Source organism: Parus major, chromosome 11, assembly GCF_001522545.3.
Source record: "Parus major isolate Abel chromosome 11, Parus_major1.1, whole genome shotgun sequence".
Classification (NCBI taxonomy): domain Eukaryota; kingdom Metazoa; phylum Chordata; class Aves; order Passeriformes; family Paridae; genus Parus; species Parus major.
This window is the reverse complement of record NC_031780.1, coordinates 11003113-11021807: the sequence shown is the minus strand read 5'-3', so window position 1 is coordinate 11021807 and position 18695 is coordinate 11003113. Positions and strand designations below refer to the sequence as shown.

The 18695-nt window shown below is 38.0% G+C and overlaps 1 protein-coding gene and 1 long non-coding RNA gene across 2 annotated transcripts in view; both read right to left on the bottom strand.

Moving 5' to 3' along the window:
* TOX3 (TOX high mobility group box family member 3) overlaps positions 1-3538 on the bottom strand; it is an 88995-nt gene extending 85457 nt beyond the window's left edge. The window contains exon 1 of the mRNA XM_033517222.1: positions 3470-3538. The gene's annotated coding sequence lies outside the window, so the exon portion shown is untranslated. The remainder of the gene's footprint in view (positions 1-3469) is intronic.
* LOC117245001 lies at positions 3533-18370 on the bottom strand. Its single transcript, XR_004499078.1, has 4 exons — positions 18249-18370; positions 15615-15732; positions 7692-7716; positions 3533-3600 (listed from the first exon to the last, which is right to left on the bottom strand). It is a non-coding gene; the product is annotated as an uncharacterized LOC117245001 (long non-coding RNA).
* Positions 18371-18695: the final 325 nt, after the last annotated feature.

Here is an 18695-nt window from a genome sequence, read left to right as displayed (position 1 = left end):
TTTGTGCTATGATGGTCTGACTTTTTAAAAAAAAAGCAAAGTATTTCCACAAGTACTGCCAAAAATATATACTTTTTTTCTCATCATTTAATTAGGCAAGTAGAAATGCTTTCTTTTGTATGAAGCTTACTGAATAATGTTTCTATGGGTTACACTTTCACTTTTAATTGATTCATGTCAGTCTGGAACAGTGTCCAGCTGCAATGGAGGGCAAGGTGTTAGAAATTTGTTTCCCTGCTTGTCTTTGGGGAAAATGAGAACACAGCGTTGTTTTCATGGCAGTCCTCACAAAAAGAGCAGCAGTGTAATTACAGTGCTGGTTCCCATCTTGTCAGTCTCCCAAACAAGTCTGTTATTAATGAAGCAGCTCAGAACCGTTGCAGAAATGAAAGGAAAATGCGTTTGCATCTCACTGAAAGCAGTTCCCACAACAGGTATTGTTTGATAAAAATTTTTCCAGAGCTTATTTTGTGGTTTTTTTTCCCCTTCTCTCACTTTCAATGACATCCATCCAGCTGCTAAGGTACAGCAACACCCTTCACAGCAAACACAGCCTCAACTCTGCAAGTACCTCTCCCTCCCAGAGCGCATTGATGGGAGTGGGGATGGGGCAGCTCTACCTGCATGCCCAGGGTGATGGGCACAGCCCAGGGACACAGCCAGCCGCCAATGCAGGGGGCACAGGAGGCGTGGCAGTCACTGAGAGGCACTGGGAAATCAGTCTTGCAGACAGGAGGCAGCTCCTGGGCTGGAGTAGCACAAGGCACCTCAGGCAGGACCATGACCAGGATAGGAGTGCAAGAGGGCAGTGGCTCTTCTCCTCCCCACCCTCACACCCTTCTTCCATCATTCTGCATCCAATGGAGCCACTCCACCCCCTTAAGCTCTTGGCATGACTCACTCCTGCTCCCAAGCTTTTACACTAAAAGGGTGACCTGAATGAATAATTTCCAGCAGAAAAAGAGCTGATCAACACAGCCTCTCCTTCTGCTCATGCAGTCTCATGAACAGCTTGTGCTTTTGTCCAAATGTGTGTATCATTAAAAACTAAATACTCCACATGGCTGAAGATAGGGATATGTTGAAGTGTTTGATTGAATCAGAGACCTTTGGGGTACTATCTTCTCAATCAATGCATGTTTGTCTGCAGATTGAAACCAGAGCACTCACGTGTCTAAACACTGAGCTGTGAGGCCCTGTATGACAAGCCCCATCTGAGAAAACATGCATGACAAACAGGTTCTGAGAGCTGAACCCAACCAGAAGAAATTCTGCATTTGTGGAGCATGAAGTCACAATCTCTGTCCTGCTCTGTGGCTCCACATATGATCCCAAATACCCAGGCTGGAGAGGGGCTGTGGATCTGTGCTGAACCACCACTGTGTGATATGCAGGGGTTGGAAAAGGCAGAGCAGAGCTGGGGGTCCATTGACAGGGCTCATGCTTAAAGCATGACTTACACACAGACTTACACTGCCTTCTTCAGCTGATCTGTGCACTCATGTGCAGCTCTAACATGCAAGGTGGTTGTGCAAGCACAACCATTTGCTCTGCACCACAAGTCCTTGCAATACCTGGGTGAGACAGACCTCACTGCTGGGCGGAGTGGTCTTTTCTGTAATGACAGCCTGGATCAAATACTAAGAAACGCAGAGAACACAGCAGTGTTACATCCAAAAATCAGTCTAGAGATATGCAAATAAAAACAGTACTTCAAAAGGCTTGAAATGAGCAGCATCCAAAATGAGTGATATTATAAATTGGGTCTAAAAACCAGCAATTTTCAGGAGCATTGGTTTACATGAAGCACATGCGTAACTGACTTGGAAATTCAGCTGAAGTCAAGTCTCCCTGGAAAGAAAATGGTGTAGTTTCACTCCTTGGCTGTTTGACAGGTTCAGGAAGGGTAGCTACCCACACTGCAGCAGGAGAGCACATATTTTTTTCCCAATAATACAGTAGGCACATGTTGACCAAGAAAATAGTTGTGAAGAACAGAGTTCCTACACAAAAAACAGGGCTCACCCAACTGCAGCTCTTGCAATTCACAATTAAAGGCACCACATGGTCAAAGTTACTGGCACTGGCACTGGGGAAAACCTCAGAATTAACAAAAGTTTCCTTCTTTCTTCCTCTGGTGCCCATCCGAGGAGAGTAAGCAATTCCATAGACAGTTTGAGGGGACAAAGAGAGTGTCAGGACCAGTGTCCTTGTCTCAGCACGTCAGCCCTTACTGGCCATGGCTCTGTGAGCTACTGCTGAGCACATAATGATTTTGCACTGAAAGGCTAAACCAGGCATTGCTCTGGACTGAACAACCACAACTCTTAACTCATTCCCTTATTAAATGCTTTGCCATTCCTTGAGAATGAGAGGGTCTATAGAAAAAATCACATTGTCCTGTATTCCACTGGTAAACAATATCTTATATATATATATATATTAAAATGTTCTGTAGTAGTCATCTGTTCTTTCCAAGCTGTGACAGGACATTGAATTATTTGCTCTATCAGCAAGTGCTGCAGTAAATTCCCCAGTTATGCCGTGCATGGCAGGCTTGCGGAAACACCCGTGACAATGAAGCGAGCAGAGAACTCATACATGACGGAATCCACTCAGCAGACTGGTTTTTGGGGACAGTTGGGCCTCAACAAACAATCCTTTCTTCTCAGTCTATAGAGGAGCTGCACTGGGGCCTACTTTGGCCATTAGTCTAAGGAAAGCCTTTGTTGAACATATAGCTGCTTCTCACATTGAAAGAATAAATCACATTCTTATTCTGGGTATGTCTCCACTGCATTCACTGATGTGAATGTTGTTCCATGGCTGAAAAACAGGGTAAACAGCGTGCCCTGTGCAGCTCTGAGCTGCTGTGGCTACATCACTGCCTGAACAACCTCATTTACAGCCAGCCTGGATGTGCCTGTAAGAGCAGCAGAGATCTGTTCTTCAGACAGCATACCCTGTCTTTTCAAGAATATTTCATTCTTCAGGCTGGATTACCAGGATTTGAACCACTTTGGAACCCACTTTGCCTGGGAAGGAGAAGAGAAAATCCTATCTTTTCTATGTGCCTAGCAAAGCAAAACACAAACTAGGCAAGCTTCAGGAATGGTTCTGAATCTATAGTGGTTTTTTAGGGTTATGCAGATATATGTTAATTTCTCAGGCACACATCCTAGAAGTACATGTATAGTGCATGTTCCCCTTCTAATACTTAAAATCCAGAGTAATTAATGTCCCTAACTTCTTCAATGTAGAGCAATTCAATATTCATTCACCTTCACAATCATACACTGCTCTCCACTCTTCAATGTGCTTCATCTTTTACTATTAAATTATATTTATGTCTATCATATCCCAGAAAGAAAAGGGAAGCTCCAGGTTTCAGCAGACCATAGGGACCTCTGCTGACAGTTTCTATAGAGTTGGTCATTGTTGGGTGAATACAAGTGGTCTTGCATCATACCTGAGCCTCAGTTATTGCAGATTAAGTTTTCTGTTTGATAGAGTGAGTCTGATGATCCATCATCACTCTGGTGGAAAGGTTCCCATTTCCAGGAAGGATGTTACAGCTTCATATCAGCTTTTGATGGACTCCTAACATAAGAAAAAATAGCACTTCTTAGTCCATGTACAGACAGAATTCTGCATTTTTACATTTTAACAGGAGTTTATTTGTCTCTGACAAAAAAAAAATAAATAAATAAAAATCCTGTGTCCATTTTATCCCCCATTTCAGTTAGCACTTTTCCATGAAGTGTTGTATTAGTGAAGAGGACCATGGCTGAAGCAAAAGGAGAGCTCCTGGTTAAAAAGGGAACCTCTTGGGAAGCCCTGAAGGGCTCTCACAGTTTTAGTTCAGAACTACAGTATGCAAATTTCTGGGTTATGATACCATATAAGTATATATATATATATATATGTGTGTGTGTGTGTGTGTGTTTATATACAAATATTTGTATACTCCTCTGCAGAGATGTAAATTTAAATAAATTTAAAAAAAAACAAACAACAACACAGAAAAGCCCAACCAAACCCAAAAATCAAGTAACACCTCTGATGACACAATCCCTTCTGCTACACATGTTTTCAAACAGGATAAATGGTAGACACAGAAGTAGATATAGCAAAGTAGTGTTTACTCCCTCTTTCCACACAGAATTTACTTGTGTTGTTGGGGAATCACTGCAGGAGAATTTCCAATAACTAGAGTTATAACCACCTCTAAATTAAAATTTCTATTTTGAAGTTTTTCTGCCTTCTTTTGTTATTTATTGCAATTGAGCTGCCTTGCAAAAAGATTATTTATAATTATTTGCAAAGAAAATAGCTCACTGTAAATGCTAATGTTAAATGTCTATGTTTTTAAAATCTTAGATACACTAACCCTTTAAATTATTGTTTCAATTGTTTCTTCCTCTTGCTGCCATTAATGAAATACTTTATATATGCAATTGCTCCCGATTTGTGTAAAGAATTCCAAATAAATACAGTGGCCATTGATTTCTCTTAGTTCATCTCCTTTGTTCTTGCATCTCAAAAGAGTTCAGCTAACCTGGTAGCATTTATCCTGCCTATTCCCTTTGGAATTATCTCTGACTCAATGAGATGACCTCCTAATTTCCTCTGTTCTATAGACCTGCTTTCTCTAACTTTAACAAATAACTAAGGTCTCTCTGCCCTTGTACCATACTAGTAGTGATTATGAATTTTCTGATTGTACAATAACTTTTTTAAAAGATAATTAAAACCAGAGACTGGTCTTCTGAGCATTATCATGATACTGTCATGCCTCACCAGTATCAGACAACATGAAGCCTCTGTATTTGCATTTCACACCTTGCTCTGATTCCTTTTGCTATTTTTCTTTTCTTTTCTTTTCTTTTCTTTTCTTTTCTTTTCTTTTCTTTTCTTTTCTTTTCTTTTCTTTTCTTTTCTTTTCTTTTCTTTTCTTTTCTTNTTCTTTTCTTTTCTTTTCTTTTCTTTTCTTTTCTTTTCTTTTCTTTTCTTTTCTTTTCTTTTCTTTTCTTTTCTTTTCTTTTCTTTTCTTTTCCTGAGAACTCTTACTGCTCTCCATTGGTCTGGGCTGTCTTTGAGAGCATGTTATATATTCTTTACCTGATTTCAAGCTTGTGGTTTTTCCTATTCTCCTAAGTCCAGTTCATTGTGTTTAAACACCCTGACTCAAGTAGAGTGAGGATGTGGCCTCTCACCACTGCTCCTCCACATCAGCCTCACCTTGGTCTCATTTTGGCACCCTTCTCTCTACTGCAAACTTGAAAACAGCCCACAGTACACAAGGATAATGGAAACTGCTGTGTACAGAACTATTCTCTTGTAACCACAGACCATCCAAACCACATGTCATGACTTAAAATCTGCCAAGAACTCACTGTCCAGGACTATACTTCTAGTCTTTAGGCATTTCCAGCCAAGCACTCTTTCCAATAACATGGTCAGCATGTTCATGTCTCCTTCTGAGTGTTTCAGTTTCTCACAGAAATCTGGACCAATTTTTAAGGTCCTAATTTTTGTCAGTATTCAGAGTCTATATTAACTCCTTTTTCTGTTCCGGTGTCTCTTCTTTGTATTATCCTTATCTTCATCAAGAAAACTGACTCAAAGAATTTAACATCTGAAAAATATATTCCTCTCAACCAAAGGTAGGTTACCTTTGCAATGTCTCAAACTCAGCTGCATTCTCCAGTGACCTCATTTCTTGTGTATTCAGAAAATCTCCTATTTATCTTAGCCTTCACACAGGCTTCTTTTATTTTCTTCCTTTTACTTACACTTTCCCCTTTGTTCTGTAATCTTTCAATCTTCCCCACCTGCTTTACCTTACAGATGATTGATATATGCATTTCAGCAGTCTCAACTGCTATTTTATTTAACCCAAATAAATATCCACACAGGATGGCAGGTAGAATTCTCTAGCTACAAAACTTCAGCTTTGAAAATCTCCTATTTTATTTTCCATCCATACCCTTCCATGATCCCCTCATGCTTTTCACAGCTTTTCTTTCTTCTTGCACTTTTTGATTTTACTATAAACCTAGCTTGGTTATAACACTTCATATCAAAATATTCTCCCATTCTTACATCTCTAGTCATGCTATATTTATTATGCACACCCATGAAAAGGGTTGTTCCCTTTCTAGTCCAACCTTTTAAATTGTGCAAAGAAGCAATATTATAGCATTCAATCTCTGATTTGAGTTACACACCCAGACTGATTTAAAGCTAGATGGAGGGGTAATTCAGGTATGTTGTGTGTTTAAAGGTCTCTGTGTGAAATAAAAAGAAATCTATAATGTTACCCTCAGGATTTCAAGCAATGATATTCCAAGTCTGAAAGAGAGAGAATAAAGAAACTGGAAAAGGATACACACCACTGACCAATCAATTGAAAACTACAGTAAATGGAAAACAGAAGCCTCCCTGGATTTGCCTTATGGGCTGACAGCAGTGGCTTTGTATAAAAAGACAGAGCACTTATGATCCACTTTCTACTTGAGACATTATAAATTAGTTTTTCTGAAGGCATAATCCACCGTAACAGATTCTAAGGTGGTGTGGAAAAATCCCACCACTCCTTGATATAAACACTAAATGATACCCTGTCTGTCATGGATCCCATGTCTCTTTGCTCAGGCAAATCCTGTCTCTGGAAAACTCAAAAGTTATTGAAATGCACCAACATTTATTGCAAAACTGAACCGCACTGAGGATGACTGCAACCTTTATTAAGACTCAGGAGACTTTGGTTAGGCCTCACAGCTGACAAGTTACAAAAGGCTTCTGTCTTTGTGCTACTAAGTGCAGGAAAGAAACCTCCTGCAGGCTTTGAATGGACATGAGAGGAACTCCCCTATACCCTGATTTCCAGCAGGAATCCTGATCCCCTGCTCCTTCCCAACACACAGTGCCACACCACAGGCAGCCAGCTCCATCTCCTTCCATAGACACAAAGTTCACCTCTTTACTCCTGGACCCCAAACAGATCTTGGGGACCTATTTAGTGAAAACTCTTATGTAAGAGAGAAACTATCTGGGGCAGGATTCCCAAGTTCCTATTACACGTCTGGAAAACCACAGAAATCCCAAAACAATAAAGCGGAATCCCGTAGTGTCAGACCATAGTGATAGACGGAGATCTCTCAGAGGATCAGTTGTTTTTGAACTGGGTGGTGATACAGGGAGCACTCTCTAACACCTTTTTAAATATCTATAACACTGTCCATTTCTCCTGTCATTTTCTCTCATCTCCAGGAGTATAATAGTGGCATCTCTCTTAATATATTTGGCTTTATAACGATGTTAAAGAATTGTCAGCAGAAGGAAATGGAATTGGACACTAGATGAAAAAAAAGGGAAGTCAAACCTGCCAGTCAGCCTTCCTATCTCCTTCAAAAACTTCATTTGGAAACGTGGTGGAGAACAAAAGAAGTCTGTGCAGGCAACCTGGGCCACTCCACACTCATTAGCACTGCTCTCCAGAGAGCAGCATGGTTAAGCTCATCATTTCTCTAAAATACTAATCATGATTATTTTCAGTAGGATTCCTTGCATAAGGAAGACCATAGGAAACTTTGCAAGTTCAGTTCTAAAAGGCAGTAAGTGAAATACTCTCCTGTACAACACTTTTCTCAAACAAGTTGAACTTATTTTACAAACCCACAACTCACCTTCCTAGTAGAGGGACACTTCAGGCTGTAAAGTAAACAGGCAAATATTAAATGAGGTGACTCAAATATTTACACAAGCAAAACCACTCTTATTTTGTCAGAAAACAAATAAAGTTGGCTGAGTTTTATAAACCATCACACTTCACTTTGTTTTTCTACTACTTTTTCATGGCCTAAACTTGAAAGGCAAGTCAACCTTGGTGACTACTGAGGTGGCACACAACTGCTCAGGTCTGTCCCACCATCCTCAGGACTTCATTGGGTCAGGACATGCAGACCAAATCCTCTGCAGGGACTGGGGGCAACAGGAAGCAATGTATTAAAACTGCGTGGTGGGCATTGATTGGGATAAAGAAAAGATCACCAGAACCTCAGACTTTCCTCTCATTCTTGCAGAACATAAAAATGCTTTGTTCCTAAGTTCAAAATATATAAAAATGTAATAAGATAGCTTTTGTTTATATTACAGGCATTGAAAAGTCCTACCTCAACATCTTAGTCACGTCACTGGTTTGCTAGAAGGGTTCTCAGAAGGTGGAAAGAGACAAAGGAAAGATAAAATCTAATGGACAGGATAAACACCTTCCTCAGAAATAATGCAAAAATTATACAGGGACTATAAAAAACCTACTTAGTTTTAATGACAGATTTATTTCAGAACAAATCAGGTTTCATTGAAATGCTTAGCTTAGTTATTTTAGCACTTTTTGTGTACAACTTAAGTGATATAACTTGATAGGGAAGACATTGACTGGAGACTAGAAGGAGATAGCTCTGTTCCAAAATGAGGCGTGCAAAGGTTGTATGAATGTTTGGTGGATAGTGCCCTAATTCATTACAGAATGGGATTTGTATACTTACACAGTGAAAAGCTTGGATTAGGCACACAACATAATTTCCATTATGTTAATGTTGCTTTAAAATATATTGCACGGAGTGCTGCAACAATCAAATTATCAATTATAATGTCTACTCAGAGTAGAAAAGTGTTGCAAACAGAGGGCTGATTACTGCTTCAGTACTTCCAATCTGCATACTCATTGTTTAGTACAGGGAAAACAAATTATCTTGTGTTGGCCCTAGTTCAAATTTAATTAAATGAGTGCAAAGCAATTATAATAAAGTACAATAGTATAGTAATGAAAGGAAAATAACTCATTAACCTATTAATCTTTATTTATGTTCCTCTCAAATAAGTATGTAATTTCTTTATCACTGCATCCCATAAGAAATAGCAGCTCTCACTGCTCATGGTCTGCTTTAGTGGGGCTTATTTTGCTAAAGATCATTGTATGACTTCACTGTTACTATTTATATAGATTTTATTTAATGTGTCTGATTTTTCTCCTCTCCCTTACACAGTGTATTTTAAAACCCTTTCCCACATATCTGTGATGTAGATTATAAACCTGTTCGCACCCCCCATTTTCTTTTAACACTTGTCAGCTCTGAAAGGTAAACCTCTCTAGGAGCATTGCTATGCTTCTGTCATTGCATAAGGGAGGGAGCACTCCCAGAACATCTGCTCGAAAAGAAGCTCTTACATTAAGACATAAGATGAAAGCGTATTATTTTTAAGAGGACCTGACACAGCTATTGCTTTACAATCTTTATGGGTATAGCAACACACCCCATATTTTCAAATGTGATTTTTTGATTCTTCACTGCGACATTTATCTAGGCTGCTGGGCTGTTTTGTGATTCTGACAAATCTAAAGTTTAAGGAGAACCAATATTTTTAGATGATTAGTCAAATATTACACTGTGGTGTACTTTAATTGTGCTTGCTGTATGCTAGTTCTCATTATTACCTTATCTCTCCAGAGCTGGTTTTGTTTTCAATGACATCTTACATTCTAGTGTGTACATTTAATGTCACACACCAGTGCTTAGCTTATTGCAGCCAGTTGGGGTTGACTCTGTCCTTTCACTAAGCTGAGCCACTAACAAAAAAAAAAAGAGAAAAAAAAATACAAAGCACAAAAACCACACCAAACCATCACCAAAACGATGCCATAAAGAAGTAGCAAGATTATGAGCAAAAATAAGTTTCAAAAATTTTTAATAAATAGCAGTTTTGCTGTTTTTAGACTGAGGAAGATAATAACATTGATTCATTTTTTCCACTAAATGAAATGAAGTAGAGGTGGTACTGTACCACAAACAGAGATTGAATACTGTCCTGGAGAGTGGGACAATTGGTAACTGCTATATAAACTATAAGAAAAGTCAAATTAGAAGGACCACAGATTTAAAATACAGTTTCCACTTCTGCATAGACAGGTTTAATCACTGGCACTTACTGAAGAACAGAGGTACCTGCGTGAAATATTTAATCAACAGAAATACAATTCTGAATATTCATAAAGGATGAATGAAGGCTGCTTTTGAAAACTGGGAAACAAAACTTTCACAACAGAGTTTATAGTGTCAGATATCCCGAGGCTTCTTCCTTTCCATGCATGGACCCTTGTACAGGCAGGATCCAATCTCACTGCCTTATAGGATTCAAGCAGAATAGGTTCCAAAAAGTTATTAACAGATTCTCTGAGAGGATTGTAGAGGTGCAAATTTACAGCTCAGATGGCTGAGAAACATACAAGTTCACCATATCTTTCCTCTTCACACATAGCAAAAAACTTCTGCCTTGCAGAGTGTATTTCTGGTTTCACAATCTGCTGCTGAGAACTCTGTTAGCAAGAAATGGAACTCTTTAATCATAATGACACTTAATGAGTCACTCTATTCTTTGCACATTTTTAACACTCAGTTCTTTATTTCACACTTACTGCTCAATTCTTGCTTTTATTTTATTGCAGCACTAGTACTGCATTAACACAAGCAGGCACAGAGCTGTGTGTAGCCCTGTTGTGTGCTATGGGACAACTGGCATTGTTCATGGTGACATTGCCACTGACCTGCTGGAGAGCAATCAAGAAGTGCAGAGGCATCACCAATAGGTGGCACATTCGCTTTTTGCAGAGTATAATGCCATCATTCTTTTTGTTTGTTTTTGTTTGTTTGTTTGCTTTGACAATGAATCATGTTTTAATTACAGTATTTCAACTTGTGAAGTAACTAAATCATTAAAAGAAGAAGAAAGACAAATAAATAAATTTCACTATCTACAGCCATTAGAATCTCATATGAATTGTCATCTTTTTCTGTCCAGAGTTAAATACTTGTCATCAAGCTAAATCAATGTTTATTCTCTGTGTACAGCAACCACTAGAGGGAAGTTTGACACTCACATTACAAGTTCACAACAATATGCTAAACTGCAGGGAAATGTAGATCAGAAATCTGCAGTAATTAAAAAAGACCATCCTGCCAAACTCACGACTTCTCACCATCTTTCCAGATTACTGAGTGAGATGATTTCTATCTGACTTAATAAAAGTCTAAATCCTGCTGCCAGTTGAGCTTTGTCCGGCTTCCTGATACATAAAATGAAGCAATGAAGCTGCAGTGAGCCGAGGAAGAGAATATGAAGCGTGCTCAATAATGAAGACAAATATAAAATAGAATTGCCTGAGATGAGACAAGGCTTCACAGTCACTGGACTTTTTGAGCCCTAGGACAGTTACACAAGGAAACACTCTTCCTGTCTTACTCCTGCCTGCAGATCACTGGCTAAATGTGATATTTGGTGAAAATATACAACTTGAAAATATACAGTGATGTCTTCTGTGTGCACCAAGACTGTATGCCCTTGATGTTTCCTCCTGCATGTTTCTTGTTTTTATTTAAGTGAACTGTTACTGTCTGTGCACCACAGGGAGATGGAATTTTGAAAAAGCATCAGTCTCCCTTTGCCGTGGGTACAGTGCACACCATCCATGAAATTTTCCCTTAATGCAAACACAGTTTCACTCAAGTCCATAACCATAAAGATACCTGCCAGGACATCAGGCATGTTTCAGTATGCTTGGTGTGGGTGGGCAGGGGGAGCTACAACTAATGCATGATGACCTCCCCAGTTTGATCCTTTGTACACCCACCTCTTCAGCCAGAGGGAATACTTTAACCCTAATTGATTTAACCTATACATCATACACAATCTCATAATAACACAAGCTTTTGTACCACAGCATCACACACAACTCCTGTAGTAAATAAAAGCAATGCCATGGATTCTGCAAACTTCTTAAAACTGTAGTTTGTGTGAGTGTGGATATTTTCATGTGTAAGCACACACCTGTCACAAGCAGAAAATATATATATAACACATCATTTTTCCATAACTGAGTCTAAATGTACTTCTACTGATCTTCAGAACACTGGAAGAGTGCAGGTTCAAAATAATGAAAAAGATAATCTATCTTCTAGAAGAAAGAAATGAATGCAGTGCACATTGCTTGTCACAAAGAATGTATTTAATCCATGGTCTTATTTATAGCATCAAAATGTTTTTGACATAGCAAGGAGAGTAAAAAGTCAACAAACATGGGACAAAGACTAAAGAAAACTGCACTCAAATTAACTCAAGCAATACTTAAAGAGACATTGATTGTGTAAGAATATATAAAGCATACATATAAAAGTTAAATATGTTATTTATTACAATGACACTCCTATTGTGCTCTGTAACATCCCATTCACCTGATTTACCCTAACACCTACCAATGTAAATCAGTGGGTTTTTCCATTGACAAAAATGACATTTCTGTGGCATACAACAGATTCAAGTGGAGAATTTGACCCTATTTCTGAAAACCTTCCATTAAATAAGTAATTATTGCACACAGGTGTTGTTTTTCCCTAGTAATTGATGTGCAAGTCTAACCATTTCAAAAGCCTGGCCATTTGCTTGACAGACAAGAATTTATTTTCCTCAGTAATGAGCACAATTTCATATGGATGGGCTTTTTTTTCCTCCCCAAAGTAGAAAGACCATCTAGATTTTAGCATATAATCTTTCTCATGACAAAATCTCAAATGGCCCTTAAAGATCTTCTGCAAATCCAGTGAGTTTATGCAAGGCACTGTAACTAGTCCTGCTGGAAGGCATCACCTTGGGCACTGGAATACACACATACCTGAAGATCTGGAAATGAGAATAACTGGAGATTGCTGCCCTCATCATTCACACTGGAAAACTTACAGGAACTTATAGGTAGTTCAAGACAAAATGACCAAAAAGCATTTCTTCATGTTTATTACTTGGCAATATTTTACACAACAGCTCTCCCTCCACAGGGGATGGGACCAGCCTTATAGAAGTGATCCCACTTTGGCCACAGTTCTTGCAGCAGAGAATCAGTACTTTTGTCCATCATAAGAGTTATCCTTTGTAGGTTAATTCCCAGCATGAAAATGAGGCATATCTAGTTTAAAATGAGATTTCAAGATCAGTGTATTAATTGATTGTGAAAGGACTATAAGTCTCCACTGCAACACTTAAAACGAGCCCAAAGACTTTAAATGATTCTAAAATACTTCATGGAAATAGAGCACCATGTCAGTGCTTTCATAAGTACACTGCAAACCCTGCATCTGGAATAGTCCATAAGTTTAATTCTGTTCAATATTCTACATATCAAAGAACATCACACACATGACAATAGGATGAACATGGACATCAAGACCTAAACTTCCAAGGACTGGTTAGAATTTACCAGCTGCACCAAATAATTAGCTCTAGAAAAAAATCCTTATTTACAAAGTGTGATTCCTCTGTTTAATGGTGACAGAGAATTCAGTATGTAGTCCAGATGGCTGGTTGCACAGATAACAAATCCAGCATGGCTTTTTGGTGCTATGGGCAGGCTGACTGGCTTGCACTGTGATAGACAGATAGATTGATAGACAGACAAACAATGACCTTCTCTTTTTCAAAATGGTTTGCTGATAATACACATAATTTTTTAAAAATCCAGCTATGCATAGACCTCAGTCAGTTACAGAACTGCTACAGAAGAGATGGGAAAACATCAGCAGAGTTTCATTTTAGGTTTACAACTTCAGATGTTTCTGTTGTCCCCTTAGGAAAGAGAAGGGCAAGGACTGAGTTCGAAAACCTATTCAATAATAGATCTTAAGCTCTTAGCTAGAGCAGGACAATTCTGGGCCAGCACAGTGATTCCCCAACAGCTGGTATACACACTTTGTAGTACTACAAGCTTTTGGCAGAGAAACTCAACTAACACTGGATTCTATTCCCAGTGCTGTCTTTCCCCAACTTTTAACCCAGGGCAATTTAGCTAACTTCTGTCTGTTCCTGGTTAGCCATCTGGTAAATAGATAATATAATTGCATCCTTTATAGGCTTATTGTGGGGCTTAATTATTGAAAGTCTTTAAGATAAGTCAAAGTTCTTGGTGAAGAGTTGTGCAAAGCATTAATAAATAATAATGGGGGCAGCACTAAGATGAAGGGAAGATTAAAGCTGAATTGTTGCATAAAAGAAATGTGCCCAGCTGAGGCAAGAGAAATATAGGCAAGTGATTAGTTGACATGATGTGAAAAGGAAGGGAGCAAAATCACTCAACTAATTGCACTAGAAAATGTAGAGAAGGAAAATGGGTTAAGTTGAAATGACAAAAAAAGTAAACTTGGACAAATGGGAAAGGACAGACCTGGCAAAACAGAGTAAGTTATGTGTCACTGGAGAGGTGTCAAGATTGGACTGAGCCAGGAAGCTTAAACTGACTGGAAGGAGAACTTCTCTGTGCTTTACAATTCATGTTTCATTCTGTTCCAGTTCGCTCATTTCTTTAGAGTGTGGCTCACACAGATTGTCCTAATGGATGGCACTGCCACGGGGCTCGTGCCCTGTTCTGTCTCATGTGAAGTGGGCGGCTCCTCAGGGAGCTGACAGCTTCTCCTGAACGTGTGGCATTTCTAGGACAGACATCTGCACAGGCATCTCCATAACAGCCTGAGGGGAGCAGTGTTGACTCCCTTCACCAGCCTGATCATGTGCAAATTACATCATCTGCACTACCTTCATTTCCTAAGCATAATTGCCCTAAGTGATCCATTGATTGCTATCTGACACTCAGCTTTTCTGTTCTCATTCCCCAGATGTTCCTGGATTTGTCATGACTCTCAACTCCATTTTATCAGTGATGTGACAACGCATATTTGAAAGGACGTGGTCATATGCAAAGAAAGAATTATATCAGATAAGTACAATAGAGAACCACCCTGTTTAAATAGCATTATCACAAATTTAATAGTTTGCAAATTAAACACAATTAGCTTACTGTTTATTCAGCTTTCATTGGAAAAGTTGTTTTAAATGCTAGATTTCATTATTGCAAAGGCCATGCACTTTAGATAGCATGGCAGCAAACAAAATCTTGTCCCTTCATTTTTTGAAGCACCCTAATCTTTTGGGGGGAGAATAATAAATATTGACTTAAATAGTGGGATTTTTTTCTGCAAGTCCTTCTTTGAACTGGAAATTTTTGAATAAAATTATAAAACCACTAACTGTATCTTCTGCTTGTTTCATACAGTTTTAAGGGACAGTCCAATGGGGGTGGAAGGGAGGCATGTGGACAAAAGGTTTTGTCTAACAATGTCAATGGGCTCTTCTCCCCTAAGGTACAAAGATAACCTTTGGCTTTCCAGAATATTTTAACCATGCTGATGAACACCCCTCAAAAAACAAGGACTCATTAGGTAATTAGGTCATTTTTCATCATAAAGAAAAATACCAACCAGAAGAAAGAGAAAAGATGGTAAAAGGAGGACTTTCTTATTTTCCATGTTGCTGAGTTCATAGCACACACTCTGAGGTATCTGAGCAGTTAAGTGACTTTGTTCCATGCAGTAAGTTTTGGAAAACCATTTGGCCTCCTCACTTGTTGCTAAACACTGGGTCCTGCTCAATCTTGCTCTTGGAAGCACGAATTATTCAGAAAAAAAATCCATGCCTTTTAGCAATAAAATATTAAATACAAACACTGAGCTTACCTTCTGTCACTCCACTACTCATTTGCCAGTTACTGATAATGAAGGTGTACAACTTCCAATAAAACTTCATTCCAGCTTTCATGTTTTTCTCTAAAAAGAAACCAGGTGAATCCTTGATCTGTCAAAGACAAATGTTATTTTGTTTTAGTCTGTCTGACCAGTCCATCAATTACAGTCATTCATCTGCTGTGGAAAAGTGAACAGAGCACCATGAATTTGCTAACATTGCATCTGCCATTACATTTTTCTTTGATAGTAAGTGAGGCATAATAAACCTTGATCTTTTCTTGTATGCTGCATTTTGTTTGAAAAGTATGATTCACTGGATAATACATGCTGTTCCTCTCCAGAATCACATTCTACAGTCAAAACAATTTTCTTCTTTGGATTCAACAAAAAACACTATTTATTGTTCTTAAAAAGTAATAATATAATGGAGAAAACTCCGTGTGAAAATTTTAGGCCCACATTTTCGGTGCTGACACTTGCTGAGTGACGCATCAGAGAAAGAGGGCCCATTATCACCATAAGAACTCAAAAAAATTCTTTCTGAATTCCAGTAAATATCTTCCTTTTCAACAGCTTATTTGAGACACATGAATGTGATGAAATTCTGTGTTCTTTGTGAGTGAAAGTGTTTGCATTTTCATTCAGCAAATAATCTGTAACCCCCAATAACGTTAGGATTATTTTTCTTTTGAGTGCTCCATGGAAGTCATTTGAACACCTATGTCACTTTTCAGCCTAAAAGCTACACTGGTGATCATTTACACACACACAAAATTGATCACTTAGGGGCTGGAAAAGTATTCTTAGACCTTTCAGTGCCAATGCAAAGGAATTTTCCTAAAAGAACAATTTCAGTAAGCCTGCCTCACAAATAGAATGTACTGCTGAGCTGCATGTTTCCTGTGACATACTCATGACTCACCTTCTCCTATTATGCTTCTTCCAGAAGAACAAAAAAGCAAGGACAGCAACATTCAGTTGTCTTTCACTCAAAGATACAAATCTATGAACTGTATCACAGGTTTCTTTCTTTTCAGATGTTCATTTACATTGTATTTAGAAGCTTTTCCCTACAATCTGGGTAAGCTTTTTCACTTTTTTAAGAAAGACCACAAAAGAAAGAGGAGAGGGCCTAACTAACATATACAGAAATAAGCCTACACGTCGGTGTAATCCAATTCAAAGAACAGGTTTCAGCTTGTGCTTACTGCTGTGTCTCACCTGAAGGTAATGGATTCACAGACTCTTATGAACCCAACCCAGTATCTCATCTGTGCACAGGTGAACTGACATTAATTAAATAAAATTGCAACAGAAAATAGCCATAATTCCCCTGTTAAATATCTTTTCCCTGTATATATGCAAGTCAATGTGAAGATTACTTTGATTGCACTGCTCTTTCCAATGCTGAGATGAATGTGAAAAAAATTTTAAAATAATAAGAGATAGGTTTCTCTCACCCCAACACTGAGATTACTTTAAAAAATAAGTGAATGGAAACATTGCTGTATGATGAAATATTAATTTATGTTTATATATATTATTATTATACTCCCTGTGTTGTTTTCTTGTCTTGACCAGTTGAAAATTAGAATCTACTACACAAAAACATAACTTACTATAAGGACATAAAACAAGTGCATACATGACAAGCTGAGTAATGCAATGTATAATTACCATGTATAATAAAAATTAATACATCTTCTATGCTTCATGGAGGAAACAGTTTTTCAACATCATGCTAGCAATTTCTTGCCCTCAAAAAAATTGTCTCGTTGAATGTATACATTCTCTAGAGGGAGACTTTAGCTGTATTTATAAGTATACAATGAAACACAATATTTTTAATTGATTTGAATCAGGAAAAATGTTTGGAGCAGCTTAGCTCACACAGTAGGTACATTGTGAAGCAACTTCCAGTTATTAAAAACCTGAAACATAATGAGAATTTAAACAGTAACAGAAGATTGTACACGGGAGCTTTGTTTGCTCAGTTAATATTAAAATTCTTTCATGCAATCACAGTAAGATACTTTAGGATTCCTTTTATATATCAAAAACTGGTGAACTCTTTACCTTCTAATGTAACTTTGTATCATCAGAGCAACAGCAAGAACAAGAGAGAAAATCATCTTTATAAGCTGAAGGCCCCATCTGCCTTATATTTCCAAATTACTATGAATATTGTTATGTAGCTTTCATTTTATGGCAGCACCAAGGAAATCAAACTCTGAATCAGTACTCCCTTCTACAATGACAAATACAAACAACAGAGAAGCAATCCTTGCTCCAAAGCCATTATATCTAATCAAATTATTAAAAATAGTAATATTGATCATTATGGTCTGTCTGTAAGGCTGCATTTAAATTCATCAGCAGATGCCACATCAAGCAGTATGCAGTCATAAATTGTTACCTAATCTGCTCGAGGACACGGGACCAACACTTTTGATCCACAGCTAAGGGAACTGTGACTGCAATGAACAGTACTCGAGAAAAATTAACTCACAGAATGTTTTGGCTTGGGCCTGACTCCTGTGGAGTAAATGCAAAACATAAATATCCTCTTGCAGTAGGACACAGCTAAGACAGTCTTTAATTTTAAGGTAGACAAACCTGAATTACCTTAGACTGCTACTGAGTTCCTAGAAAAGGCTGGATCTGTTTAGAATATTAATCAGAGCTTGTGCATTTTCTGAATTCCATCAGGTCTTCAGAGTTTTACTTTAATAATACCATTATCATTCAATTTCACTGAAAAAAAAAAAAAGTAACAAAGGGATATTTATATGCATTTATATCTTAAAATAAGCTGTTGCTACCTGAGTTTCACAATTATGTGCATTGTTTTTGAGTCACCTTAACTGCATAGCCACAGAGTATGTGAACTATGTATATGTATATATGTAATTATGGAAATATGTATGTATACACATGTAATTATGTAGAATTGCACATTTCATCTTGCTTGTGTTGTTCTAAGGCTTTGATTCAGTTTCAAATTTTTTTTTTTTTTTTTGTGTAAAGATTTGAATTCATTTCTCACCATCAATATACAATATTTCCTTAAAC